A 14,516-nucleotide genomic window follows, 5' to 3' on the forward strand; every position below is an offset into this window, starting at 1 on the left:
TACATTCTCCGTACCGGTAAGTTTTTTTTTTTGTTTGTTTGTTTTTTTTTTATTTTTGTAAATACAAGAAGGACTCAAATAGACATGTAGTATTTTTCTAAAAGTAACCTTTAACCAAACATCTTTTTTCTCAGAGTTCAAAATGTTTTGTTGCATGCAGAAATATAGAAACGTGTTTCCCTGCGCAGTGAAATTGCAATTTCTCATTCCATTGGATACGTAGCATAAAGGCAAAAATATATATATACTGCTCAAAAAAAATAAAGGGAACACTAATATAAGACATCCTAGACGTGGATGAATGAAATATTTTTTATTAAATACTTAGTTCTGTACACAATTGAATATGCTGACAATAAAATCGCACACACATAAATTAATGTTTTGTTTTTTTTTTTCTTTTTTTGATTGACTTTTTTTTTTTCTTTCCTGGTGAGGCACGGCCTCTCCTGCCTCCCCCGATTCAGTAAGTTTTTTTTTTTTTTTTTTTTTTTTTTTTTCTTAAAAATACAAGAATGACTCAAGTAGACATTGAGTATTTTTTCTTAAAAGTAAACTTCAACCAAATGTCCTTTTTTCTCGGAGGTCAAAATGTTTTGTTCAGAAATGTCATTACATTTTCTCTGAAGTTGTTCATTATGACACATTTTGTTTTATACACTCAAAGTGTTTATTGTCACATGAACAGTGTAGAAACGTGTTTCCCTGTGCAGTGAAAGTCCTGTTTTTCAGTCCACAGTGTATTTGGATACGTAGCATAAAGGCAAAAATATATATATATACTGCTCAAAAAAATAAAGGAAACACTAAAATAAGACATCTTAGATGTGAATGAATGAAATATTCTCATTAAATAATTTGTTCTTGACATAGTTGAATGTGCTGACAACACAAACACACAAAAATTATCCAATTTTCAATTTGGAGTTACACTCAAAATACAAGTGAAAAAACACATGACAGGCTGATGTAATTCCTTGAAACAAATCAAAATGAATCCGTCTTGCTTTCTAAGTAGACACTGGTATCGGTGACATAAAATTAGCCTTCATGTCAAAGTAGCAAGCTAATTTACAGAACGGATGGCGTTGATGCTGAAATATTTAATTGATAAAACAATCAAATACAGGGGGAAATCAATGCTGCGGAAGTAAACGCACGAAAAAAAAAAAAGACGACGGCCCCGAGGAACGAAAAGCAAACACCTTTGGACGGAGTTCCGCTTGATTTTCCTTTCTTTCTCCTCTCCATCGCACGAGGCGGAGCGCAGGACCCGAGAATCCCCTCAGAGCAAAAAGCTGGCGAGAAAAAAAAAAAAAAAAAACAAACAAACAAATGTCGACACATTTCAGGTTGACAAGCCGTTACGGGAGCTCCATTATGTTTTCGGAGGGTTAGCGTAGCATTCCGCGCGGGGACCCGAGGTCAGATACGGATCGAGGCGAGGCCCCAAAACAAGAATAAACAACAAAAAAAATATATATATCCATTACATAACAGAGTATAAATCAATTCCGCTCAAAGCAGCCTCATTATGCAACGACACACTGCGCCGCGGCGATACGTGCCGGAATGGATAGCCGAATGTCATAAACAAAAAAAAAATCCTCCGGGGCGAAAACTTGACATTCATCCTTTGCGTCTGCAAATTCCAATTACAGTACAGAGACCCCACCACACACACACACACACACACACACACAATCCTCCGAAAAAAAAAAAAAAAACTTCTAAAATGTCGGCGAAAGATGAGGACGAGCGGTAGGTGTGACAAAAACATGAGTGTGTGGGGGAAAATCAGTGTTTTAGCGTGATTAAGCTCAAAGGGCGTGACGGAAAACAGAGCCGGCGGATTCGCAGGATATCTAACATCTTCTTAAAAAAAGACGACATCGCGCTTGAACAAATACAAAAGATGCTTGCCGTCGACGCCGATGGATTTTTCTTTATTTCTTTATTTATTTTTTAATGAAATTCAACCCCGTGGGGGTGAATTAAAAAAGACCTGACAATGATGCCGCTCGTGCCCTCGGGGGTTTAAAGATGTGAAATTAGCTTCTTAAATTTTTTGCAGAACTACAATAAGTTTTTGCCATTGGATTGGAATTGAAAAATAAAAATAAAGATAAATAACGAGAAAATAAAGAAATGGAAAATAAATAGAAAATGAATAAATAGAAAATAAATAGAAAATAAAGACATGGACAATAAACAGAGAATAAAGATATAGAAAATAAATAAAGACATGGAAAATACATAGAAAATGAATAAATAGAAAATAAATAGATTTAAGATATAGAAAATAAAAAAGGAAAATAACCGGAGAATAAAGGAAATAGAAAGTAAATGGAAAATGAATACATAGAAAATAAAAAGAAAATGAATACATCAAAAATAAATAGAAAATGAATACATGGAAAATAAATAAATAAAATAAATAGAAAACAAAGATATAGAAAATACATGGAGAATAAAGAAATGGAAAATAAATGGAAAATGAATACATAGAAAATAAAAAGAAAACAAAGCGAGAATAAAGAAATGGAAAAAAATAGAAAATGAATAAGTAGAATATAAATAGAAAATGAATACATAGCAAATAAATAAATACAAATAAATAGAAAATAAAGATAAAGAAAATAACTAAAAAAAGAGAATAAAGAAATGGAAAATAAATGGAAAATAAATACATGGAAAATAAAAAGACAATAAAGAGAGAATAACAAAATGGAAAATAAATAAATAAATAATGAACAAACATAAATTATATAAATAAGTGGAAAAAAATAAATAAAGTTTGCTGGACTGTGTTTTTTTTTTTTTTTAAATATATTAATAAAATAACGTATTCCCCAAAAATATTGTAATTTTTAATGTATATGATTGCATGTGTGTGTGTCCTGAATTTTAAGAAAAGCCATACAGATCATGAATGAATGAATGAATATTTGTCATTGATTTGCTGTATTTTTCGTATAGTGAGTCGCACTTTTTTCATGCTTTTGCCGCTCCTGCGACATCCACTCAACTTACTTTCAGACTGACAGCCGTGAAAGTGGGCTTTGTGCCTGTATCTGATTACTACTCTGATTACTCCTGTACCACTGAAAACTAAAAATGCAAAAATCAACTTATAAAGGCAACTAAGAAAGACTGAACACACATGTTCCCAAAAAGACATTCATATTTTGCAGATTACGAGCTGCTAGTAGCTTTTCGGACTATAAGTCGCATTTTTTTTCATGGTTTGGCTGTTCTTGCAGCTTTTATCCTATAAATATATACAGTATTTTTACATGTTTGTTATTTTCATTCACGCTGGAAGACGGCAGCACCTCCTCCTACCTTTACCTCTATTCTCTTTATTTTCCTGACTAATTTATTTACCTGTCCACTCTTCTTTCACAGGTGGGTCTTTGCTGTTTACTAACTTTCTGTCTATTTATATCTATATTCATATTTATTTCTGACACTAAAACCGTTTCGCTGCTGTGACAAAAGAATTTACCCCCTGGGAATCAATAAAGTTTATCTTGGTTGTCTAAATAACAGTTTATATGTTAGGTGAACAAACTAGACACCTATTCAGCCTGTCTATTTAATTGTATTTTTCTTTATTTTTAGAATTATATTAATTACATATAAAAATATATTATTATTGCTTTCAAGATGAAACGTGTGTTCTTGGTCTCTGATTTTATAAAATAAATTCAACCCCCAAAAAATGCAACTTATAGTCCAGTGTAACTTAAAGAAGTTTTTTTTTTTTTTTTCTTCTTCATTCTGTATTTTTTGGCCGCTGCGACTTATCCTCCGCAGAGACTTCAGAAAATTGCAAGCCTATTTTTAATATACCAGATTCTCCACCACGCGTTCCCTCGGCTGTGGCTCAGTATTTAGCGCTCGCCAACTTCCAACGGGAAGGTTGGCGGTTCGCGTCCTTCCCGTCTGCAGGCCGAAGCGTCCAAATATCGGTTTAGCATCTTAGCATGGCGGCTCCACCACCGTGAACGGGTGAATGCTAACTAGCATCAAGCGTTAGCAAAGCCGAGAATCAAAAACACATGCTTTCTTATCAAGGTTCTTTACATGCAGCCTCTTTTCTAAACTTGAGAAGGAACTTTTTCGTCTTGTTATTTTTGTTTTTTCCCTCCCGAGTGAGTCGACCGATCCCGGGTGAATACAGATCGTTCGCCGCCGCCAGATGTTATGCGGCGCTTTTGGGGTTGTTTGTCCCGTGTCAACGGGTAGTCGTTACCGTCGTCTCATGTTCGACTTTCTCTTGAAACACCCCGCGTTCTGCGGTGACCGGTGGATCCCCGGTACATTTGTCCTCATCAATAATTGATCACCGGTAATGCCGCGCAGCTGCGTTTCATAAATCAATACATTTTACGGAAACGCCGGAAACGCCTTGACGTTCGGCATTTAGTGCCTCACAAAGAGGCCGTCGCAGCTTTTCCCTCCCGTCCCCGCCCGCCTCGCGACTATTTCTTCGGGGGAGACAAATACAAGCTTAACAGCCGGCGTGTTTTGACAGAATACATTAATGCTGAAACGGGAGATAAGAATAGCAGGACTCGAGTAAAAGTTGTGCCAAAAACTGGGGTGAATATTATCCCCGCAGAAATCGCCTGTGAGCCGCGAGGAGGTTCAGAGCCTGACAGTTTCTGTTCGAATAAGTGCCGGATTTTTAAGCCACCCCGGCGTGGACGGCGACTCCCAACTATTCTGTTGGAGAACTTCAACGATAACTCGCAGAACGGCGTTAGAAACAACTCGAAAACATGCCCGTCTGCATTCGGATGCTTGTTTCTCGCAAGCTTTTGCATCGATCGGCTACAAATCTGTCGCAGACACCCGAAGTCCCCTTGAAAAATGCAAAAATGAGCGATGTCATTAGAAATGACCTCCAAGTCCTGCTGTTTTTACGTAAAGCCTCACAGAGCGGTCGACCCTCCGGAGGTAACCCATCGTGTGGACCAGGGGTGTCAAACTCATTTCTCATCGCGAGCCACATACGGCCTTGGTAGATGTTAAGTGGGCCAGATCGTTAAAATAATAGCATACTCAACAATAAATAACCGAAATGTCATGTCTTTCCTCTGTTTTGGTGTAAAGGAGTACAAGGACATGAGGAAAATCTAGGAATTTAATGACCGATCCTTTTACAAAACATTTCATGAAACACCTCATATTTCCTTTGACAAAAGTGCAATTTACTTCTATCATTCACATGTTTGCATTGCAATCATGTGATCATGTGATCCCACTGATCGTACAAAGGCACAAAACTTTAACAAGTAATTGATATTGAAAAATATAGTAATGAACTTTAAGATTAAATGAGACTTATAAAGACAGGGATTTTTAAACCATTTACACATCTTCTTCTTCTTTCGGCTTTTCCCTTCAGGGTCGCCACAGCGAGTCAACTTTCTCCATCTAACCCGATTCTCTGTATCTTCCTCTCTCACACCAACTACCTTCATATCTTCTCTCACTACGTCCATAAATCTGCTCTTTGGTCTTCCTCCAGACCTCTTACCTGGCAGCTCCAATTCCAGCATCCGTCTACCAATATATTCACTATCTCTTCTCTGTACATGATCCACCCATCTCAGTCTGGCTTCTCTGACCTTCTCTCCAAAACATCTAACATGTGCCGTCCCTCTGATAGACTCATTCCTGATCCTCTCCATCCTGGTCACTCCCAAAGAGAACCTCAACATCTTCATCTCTGCAACCTCTACTTCTGCCTGCTGTCTTTTGGTCATTGGAACAGTTTCTAGTCCAAACATCATCGCTGGTCTCACCACTGTCTTGTACACCTTTCCTTTTATTCTGGCCGATAGTCTTCTATCTCTTGGTACCCCTGACACTTTTCTCCACCCATTCCAATCTACTTGGATCCGTCTCTTCACCTCTTTTCCGCACTCTCCGTTGCTCTGGACTGTTGACCCTAAGTACCTGAAATCCTCCAGCTTCTTGATCTCCACTCCCTGTAGCCTCACCGCTCCACCCGAGTTCCTCTCATTCACACACATATATTCTGTCTTGCTGCGACTAACTTTCATTCCTCTCCTTTCCAGAGCATACCTCCACCTCTCTAGATGTTCCTCTACCTGTTTTCTGCTCTCACTACAGATCACAATGTCATCCGCAAACATCATGGTCCATGGGGATTCCTGTCTAACCTCATCTGTCAGCCTGTCCATCATCATTGCGAACAAGAAGGGGCTCAGAGCTGATCCCTGATGGAGTCCCACCTCCACCTTGAACTTCTCGGTTACCCCTACAGCACACCGTACCAGTGTCTCACAGCTAGCATACATGTCCTGCACCAGTCTAACATACTTCTCTGCCACTCCAGACTTCCTCATACAAAACCAGAGCTCCTCTCTTGGCACCCTGTCATATAAAATCTAAATTGAATCCCTGCCTTCACCCTCCAAACTAAAAAGAGTGCGATTAAGTGTGTGAGGAAGAATGTCTTCACCTGTCCTGTAAATATGTAAACTTCATCCATAAAACATGCAAACACATACAATACATACTGAAAATGTATGGAGTTGCATGAACAGTAGAATTCCAACCTACTCTTTTGTAGTGAAGCTGCTGACTAACATTAAATTGCACATTTTCGCTAGCAATTAGCTAGCTGCCTTTTACCGCTGCTGCACTGATTTCTCAGCTATGGGTGAAAGTGGACGCTGTTTCCTCAGATCGACCGGCGATTGGTCGATCTTATCTCTTCTCAGTTTCCTTGCAAGCTGTCATATTTTTTGTCTCGTAGTGGCACCGAATGTTATATTCCTTAAATATTGATACTTGTTGCAAACACGCCAAGCACAAATGTTTCCCGTGCGTCTCCGTAAATAAATAGGACGTAGTCCATTTTTCTTTGAAAATTCTACACTCTTTATCTACTTTGCTCTGGTTTGATAACGACATTTTGGCTAGTGAGGGCGTAGCGGGGAGGTGGAGAACAACGTCATAACAAGCAGCAGGTGGTACATTGATAACGTCTGCTGATTGGTCCGTCCCAGGGATGCAGATTGTCGTCTACTCTGACCAAAATAGTGCCAGTTCCGGCCCACAGGCCGTATGTTTGACACCCCCGGTGTAGACCTTCCTTCTCACGCATTCATCAAACGCAAGTAAGATTCGGGTTAATTTGGGGGCTCGGATAGCCTTCCTGCGTGTTTTGGGACGATGGGAGCGATCAGAAAACGGACAACCATGTCCCAAAATAAACGTTTACCAGAAGACGGAGTTCTACATCATGTGTTAACCGGGGTGTAGCTCAGTTGTTAGCGTTAGCACGGCTTCCAACGGGACGCTCCCTCCTGTCGGCACGCCGAAGCGTCCGAATTCCCGGGTAGCAGCTTTGCACGGCGGCTCCACCACCACGGTCGGTATGAACGGGTGAACGCTAGCGAGCGTAAAGCGCTAGCTCGGCCCAGACTATTCAAAAAGTGGTGCTACCTGAGCTACATTTAAGAGCGCTGAATTCCGTTTGGTCTTTGCGGAGGCAGAAGAACGTGGACATGTACGCAGGATGGAACTGAGATATCGTATTTAGACGCCCGATCATTTCAAGATACCGATGTATCTTCGGTTGCTGTTTGGACGTGGAGGTTCCATCGAGGATGAGGTTGTGTTAGATGTTCAAGGAGATAAAGTCAGACTGAGATGGTGAAGATCGGGTTTGAAGGATGCTGAGGTTGGAGCTGCCGAGCCAAAGGTGGTGCACAAACCTCAATAACTGACCCCTTCAGGATCAAGCACAAGGCCCTGACCCTGGCCTTCAAAACCACCTCAGGAACAGGTCCAGCATATCTGAACCAAATGGTAAGACTTTATGTTCCCGTCAGAGAGCTGCGTTCCTCTAATACAAACCTACTAGCAGTACCTTTTGCTCGCTCTAAGCGATCTCAGGCAAAACTGTTCTCAGTTCTACTACCTCAGTGGTGGAACAAACTTCTGGAAGCAACAAGACTAGCATCATCTCTCAACCTTCAAGAAACAGGTAAAAACTTTTATCTTTCAGGACTTTTTACTGCGCTGATGCCCCAGTTCAGGTTGGCAGCAAGTTAGGCTATGCAGTGTGTGTGTGTGTGTACGTTTGTGTGTCTATGTCAAAAAAAAAACAAAAAAAACTCACTAACCCAAGCTTACTGTTCTGTATATTTCCTGTGCATCTTGTATTTGAAGGTGTATTTGCAGTCCTTATGTCCTCTATTGTAAGTCGCTTTGGATAAAAGCATCTGCCAAATGCAATGTAATGTAATTTTTATTTATTTTAATCATCACTATTCTCACTCTATTTATATAGTTGTTTAGTTCACCCTTCATGTTGTCCATTGCTATCCCTGATGTTGTTGTTGTTTATTTATTCCTGGATTTTTTAATTTTTTTTTATCTGCTATCTTCTGTCTCCCTATTTATGTTTTTTTTTTATCATATTATTTTACTTTTTTTTTATTATTTTTTGACATGCTAACTCTCACGCTGCCGTGACGAAGGAATTCCCCCCATGGGGATCAATAACGTTTATCTTTTCTTAGAGGATGGGAAGGTAGCCGATGTCGACGTAGGGACGGGATTCGCCGACCGTTTCGGTTTCCCATTGAGTCGACACGTCAAACATCTAGGAAACCGGCGTTCCCGCCCTCGGATCGATCCCTCTCAGAAATGGCGGAGCGGCAGCAGCAGCAGCAGCAGCTGGCGGCGTCCTCCAGAAAGCCGTCATCTCCACGGACGCAGGAGGAGGAGGAGGTGTTTGTCATTCCGCCGCCCGGCTGATCCGGCCGTTTGTATTCCAGTCACAATCGCGCTGATGATTTAGCGAGTCCTCCCGGTTGAAGGTGTGAGCCGAGTCCTCTCGCCGGCCTCCTTCCTTCTCCCCGCACAGGAGCAACTTGCTGATTACTTCCCTGTTTTATTCTATTTTGTTTCCTGAACTCTCGCTGTTATAGGCTCGCCTTGTGTCTTTTGAGGCTTTTCCGCGAGCGCTGCCCGGAGGAAGGGAGGGTGCGCGTCTGCCGGGAGAATCGATGCGGTCGATAACAACGCGGCGGAGTTGTTTTCGCGACTCTGTGCTTTTTTTTTTTCTGGAATAAATATCCTGAAAACGCAGTCCGCCACTGCAAACAATTAGCTCCGGGTTGAGCTCTTACTTGTTTTCATGAACGGCCTCATCCGTTCATTGGCTCGTCAGGATAAAACACAACATTTACTCGCTCATTCATACATCATATAAGAATTTTTTTTTTTTTTTTTTTTTTTTTTTTAATATTTAAAATGTTTTTATATTTATTTTTATTTATTGAAAATGTGTTTATAATTTTATTTTATTTTTATTTAATATTTTTATTTTTATTATTGTTATTTTTGTTTTCTATTCTTGTCCTTGTTGCTATTCTGATATCTATGTTTATCCACGTTGTCATTTTGAGTATCTATTTTTTATCATTGTTGTTGACATTCTGTAATCTACGTTTATCCTTATCTTCATTCTGTTATCTGTTTTTATGCTTCTTGTTGCCATTTTTGTGAAATATTTTTATCCTTGTCATCATTCTGTTGTCTATTTTTATCTTGGTTGTCATTTTGGTGAACTATTTTTATCACTTTTGTCATTCAGTTTATTTTTTTATCCTTGTTGTCATTTTGGTGAATTATCTTTATCCTTGTTTTATTGTTGTTGATCTGTTACCTATTTTTATCCTCATTTTGTGTTTTGTTTTTTTATCGTTGTCATTCTGTGATCTGTTTTTATCTTTGGTGTCATTTCAAGTTTTACTGTTGTTTTTGTTATTCTGTTGTTTATGTATATCATTATCGTCATTCTATCTATTTTTATCCTTAATTTTTGTTGCTGTCGATCTGTTATATATTTTTTTCTTGCTGTTGTCATTTTGTTTTTTTTTTGTTCTATTTTTATCGTCGTTGTTATTGTCATCATTTTGTTGTCTATTTTTAGCTTTGTTGTCATTTTGGTAAACTATTTTTATCCTTTTTGTCATTCTGTTATCTATTTTTATCCTTATTTTCATTTTGATTAACTATTCTTGTCCTTGTTTTTGTTGTTTTCGATCTGTTACATATTTTTTCGGGCTGTTGTCATTTTGGTATATATTTTTTTTTTAATCTATTTCTATCGTTGTTGTTATTGTCATCATTCTGTTGTCTATTTTTAGCTTTGTAATCTTTTTGGTGAACTATTTTTATCCTTTTTGTCATTCTGCGATCTATTTTTATCCTTGTATTTGTTGTTGTTGATCTGTTAACTACAGTATTTTTATCCTCGTTTTGGTTATTTTTTTTTCTTTTATCCTTGTCATTCTATGATCTGTTTTTATGTTTGTTGTCACTTTGGTTATCGATGTCTATCCTTGTGGTTGTTCTTGTTTCTTATCTCTTCTATGTATATGTCTGTTCTGTTAATATACATATTCATTGATATTCAATCACATACATATTCATATTTATTGATATTCCTGTTGACCGTAGAGGTCGTGACTTGTGGTGTAACTCGTCTCAGACAATCTCGCGGTATGTGGAGGGTGAAGGGCAAACCGGAAACCAACCGTCACTTCAGGATCTCACTCGTCTATATCCGTGATCTTTTTTTATTTTATCCTTGCTGTCACTCCATTCTCACTCTGCTTTTCCAATTGTCCCCATGTTTTTTGTTTTTTTTATTTATTTTTTATTCTTTTATCTATTTTTTTTTATCACTGCTGTTGTTGTCACAATTGATGTGACAAATATTTATATATTTATATTCATATTTATGAATGTAATTACATACTGCTAAAAAGAATAAAGAGAGCACTTAAACAATACAATGTAACTCCACTTAGGAAGCAACACTGATTTATTTTGACTAGTTTTAAGAACATTACATCAAAGTTGGATCAGCCTGCAATGTGTGTTTCCATTTTGATTTTGAGTGCGTCTCTAAATCCCAAAAATTTGATTTGCATTGATAATGTTTGAGTAATTTTGTTGTCGGCACATTAAACTATGTAAAGAACAAAGTATTTCATAAGAAGATTTCATTCATTCAGATCTAGGATGTGTCTTTTTAGTGTTCCCTTTATTTTTTTGAGCAGTGTATTTATATTCTTATTTATTTATTTATTCATATTTATTTATTTACGCTGCAACAACGAATTTCCCCTACGGAGATCAATAAAGTATTATCTTATCTTAAAGGTAGCTGGGTTGGAACTGGGGACGTCCCTGCGCCGTGCACCCGTTCCACGGAGTCCAGGTAGGATATCAAAAACCGACCAACCCGTCATCGGCGCGTTCACGATTTCGCCGTCTCGCGTCGGAACGGTCGCGCAAACGGCAACGGCTACCAGCCGCTAACACAAAAAATGTACCGCTTTCCCGCAGCCGTTCTCATTTAAAACACCTGAAAGCCAAAAAGCCTATTGAAATGACTTCTGAAGCATGACTATCGTCCTTGAATGCTAAAGGCAATTTCCCCCTCCGAACCCGCGGCCCGGGGGAGGCTGAAATCAGCACGTTGTTCACTCCTCAGAGGATCTCCTCGGGGCGCAATATGTCTTCGTCCTGTCAGCCGGTGACCTTTGTGTATCCCCTCCCTGATTTTTTTAGTTTGTTGAGCTGTGCTGTGTGTCACACTCTGCTGGAAAAGGGCAACGGTCTCCATGCTAAAGAGAGAGCGGCGACAGCTTAAACCACAGGGGGGCTCAGAGGCCGATTTTAATACTCTATGAAGAACCGGAAGGCGCGATTAGAAAAGTCGCATCCTTGAATATCACGCCGTTCTGTCGGTTCGCAGGGTTTTCACTCGGTGGGAGAAAAACCTGGAAAAAAAAAAAGGGTTGAGGTGTACGTGGAGAATACTTCAAGCGCTTGGAAAAAAAAGAAGTGGTCCATATTAACGTACTTGAAGTTCTGGAGGTGGAGAAATATCTACGTGTCACGATTCATCTAAGCGGGAAAAATATATATTTACGGTGGTTCAATTCCCACTCGGTGTTCATCCCGTGGCTGCACCTCCTGCTTTCTACCGCTGACCAAAAACATCCAGCAGGTTGATGGGAGACCCTGAATTACAGGTCTGTCTCAGAAAATTAGGATATTGTGATAAATTTCTTTATCTTCTGTGATGCAAATTACAAAAATAAAAATGTCACACGTTCTGGATTCATTACAAATCAACTAAAATATTGCAAGCTTTTTGTTATTTTAATATGGCTGATTATGGCTTACATCTCAAGAAAACTCGAAAATTAGAATATCATGAAAAAGTAATTTTTGTTTTTTTTAATTGCATTACAGAAGATAAAGAACTTTATCATGATATTCTAATTTTCTGAGACAGTCCTGTATTTGGCTTCCAGGTAATTTTGAATAAAAAAAAAAAAACAGTTTGGAAGTGATTTTGAAATACTTGTGATATTTCTTCATAATACTGTCATTTTAAATTAAACAGAAATTAGATTTGAAGATGAATTTCAAAGGTCACCCATCGGTCGGGTCGGGAACCATGGCTTCCGAGCACGTCCGGGTCGTTGTAAAGGTGATTAAATCAGATAGCCAACTAGTTTATCTTTGGAACAGAAAAGATGGTGAAAATAAAAAAATAAAATAAAAAAAATGCATTCCGTGCATTCCAGGCTGGACAAAGGAATTTGCAGTGATAAATATGCATCGATGAAACGGTCAAATATAAAGCGACACTTGGAACAAATCCATGCAGCACCAGAAGTCGCGTTAAAAGTAAGACGTATTAAATTTATTATACGCTAAAATTACGACATGGCTCGTAATGAAATATATTTTGAAATATTTTGGCTTTTATGGCTCTTCCAGTCAAAAAGGTCCCTGATCCATGATTTAATATAAATAAAAGGATTGGGACGTCCATTTCTTTCTGCTGGATTTCATTGTTTTGCTATTATATTAAAGATAAACTTAATTGATCCCCACAGGTGAAATTCACTTATAGTGACAATAAATGTGAATATAAATATAAATAGAGAGACAATTAGAAAATAGCAAAAGATATCAACAAATAAACAGACAGCAGAGAGAACAACAACAACAGGGATGGGAATATAAACAGAAACTATAGCAATGATATTAATAAGTGAAAATAAGCAGGATGCAAATGGGCTGATACCAACTAGGATAAAATAGATAACAGAGTTAATGTATTTTGCTTTATTACAATTAAATCAGGGTTTCACAACCGCAAAGAAAATCTTCCTTGGATCTTATTTTAAAAAACGTCTGTTTCCGCCTTCGCCTTACTGACGCATTTTACTCTATAACGTAACTCTGTCAAGCTACCACAAGTTAGCCTTGGAAAAAAAAAAACGAGCCGGAAACAAAAGTCGACCGAGAGCTTTTTCAGGAGGAAACGAGGAAAATATGAGGGCGCAGAAGCGTCGCAGACTGATGGCAAAAAGATCGCTGGGAAATGGGGAAAAAAAAGAAAGAGAAAGTAAGGGTGAAAATAGGCAACCAAAATGACAATAGAGATACAACAATAGAAAAATAAGCAGGATGTGAATGGCAGGGATAAGCCCCGCCCCCAGATCCCGAGTGGAATCTACATTATTTTGGACTATAAGGCGCACCACACTATAAGGCGCATGATGAAACATAAGATAAGATAAGATAATAACAACTTTATTTATACCAAAGGAAATTGTTGTGCCAGAGTTTCAAGCAAAACATAACAATAATTGATAATAGTAGGAAGGAAGGAGAATAAGAAATACAATGTAGTATAAAGTGTCGAAGTTAAGGCTATCAAGTGTTTTAAGGTCTTAAAAAGTACAAACAGACCTTAAAACACTGGTATATACAGGTGGTATATACGGCAGAAAAACTTAATACAGTAAACTTCGCTTTCCTGTGGTCCATTTTGAAATTTGACTGGTCCCCGTTTTTCTTGGCGATGTGATCCGGCTGGATCTTTTTCCTTGCGGTCGGTGCCGAAGATGGCGAGCGTTTCTTTGTAATCTTTTGTCAGTTGCTGCGGGACGGTAGTTGTTGTCCAGATTGAAAAATGACGCCTTCTCATAAAAACAGAAGCACCAAGAAGAACCTCCCGGAAAAAACAGCCATCTTCATGTGCCGTCGCCATTGCCTTGAATGGAAAGTGTAAACGCTTCTCCATTTAGTCCATATTTTTCCATCGGAAAATTTGCGTACTACATTGCCTTCTCTGCATGTTTTGCAAAGCCAAAAGAACCGCATTTCTTTTTTACCCGAGTGGACGGATCGCTTTGACTGCTTGATTGACTGGTTAGCATGTTAGCATTAGCGTCTCTTAACCCCGCCACACTTTTATTATTGTTATATAGCGTTTATATTGGCAGAGCACGTGCGCAAGTACTGTCAATGCAGTGATTGACTGCGTAGCGTAATAGCATCGTACCGTATCGTGTGATTGGCTGTCACTCATCACTCACTGAGTTAAACAGCAAAATGAAACAGAAATAAATTTTTACGTGTCT

Source organism: Fistularia commersonii, chromosome 8, assembly GCF_037954325.1.
Source record: "Fistularia commersonii isolate RoL2024-O1a breed Wild chromosome 8, RoL_Fcom_v1.0, whole genome shotgun sequence".
Lineage (NCBI taxonomy): Eukaryota > Metazoa > Chordata > Actinopteri > Syngnathiformes > Fistulariidae > Fistularia > Fistularia commersonii.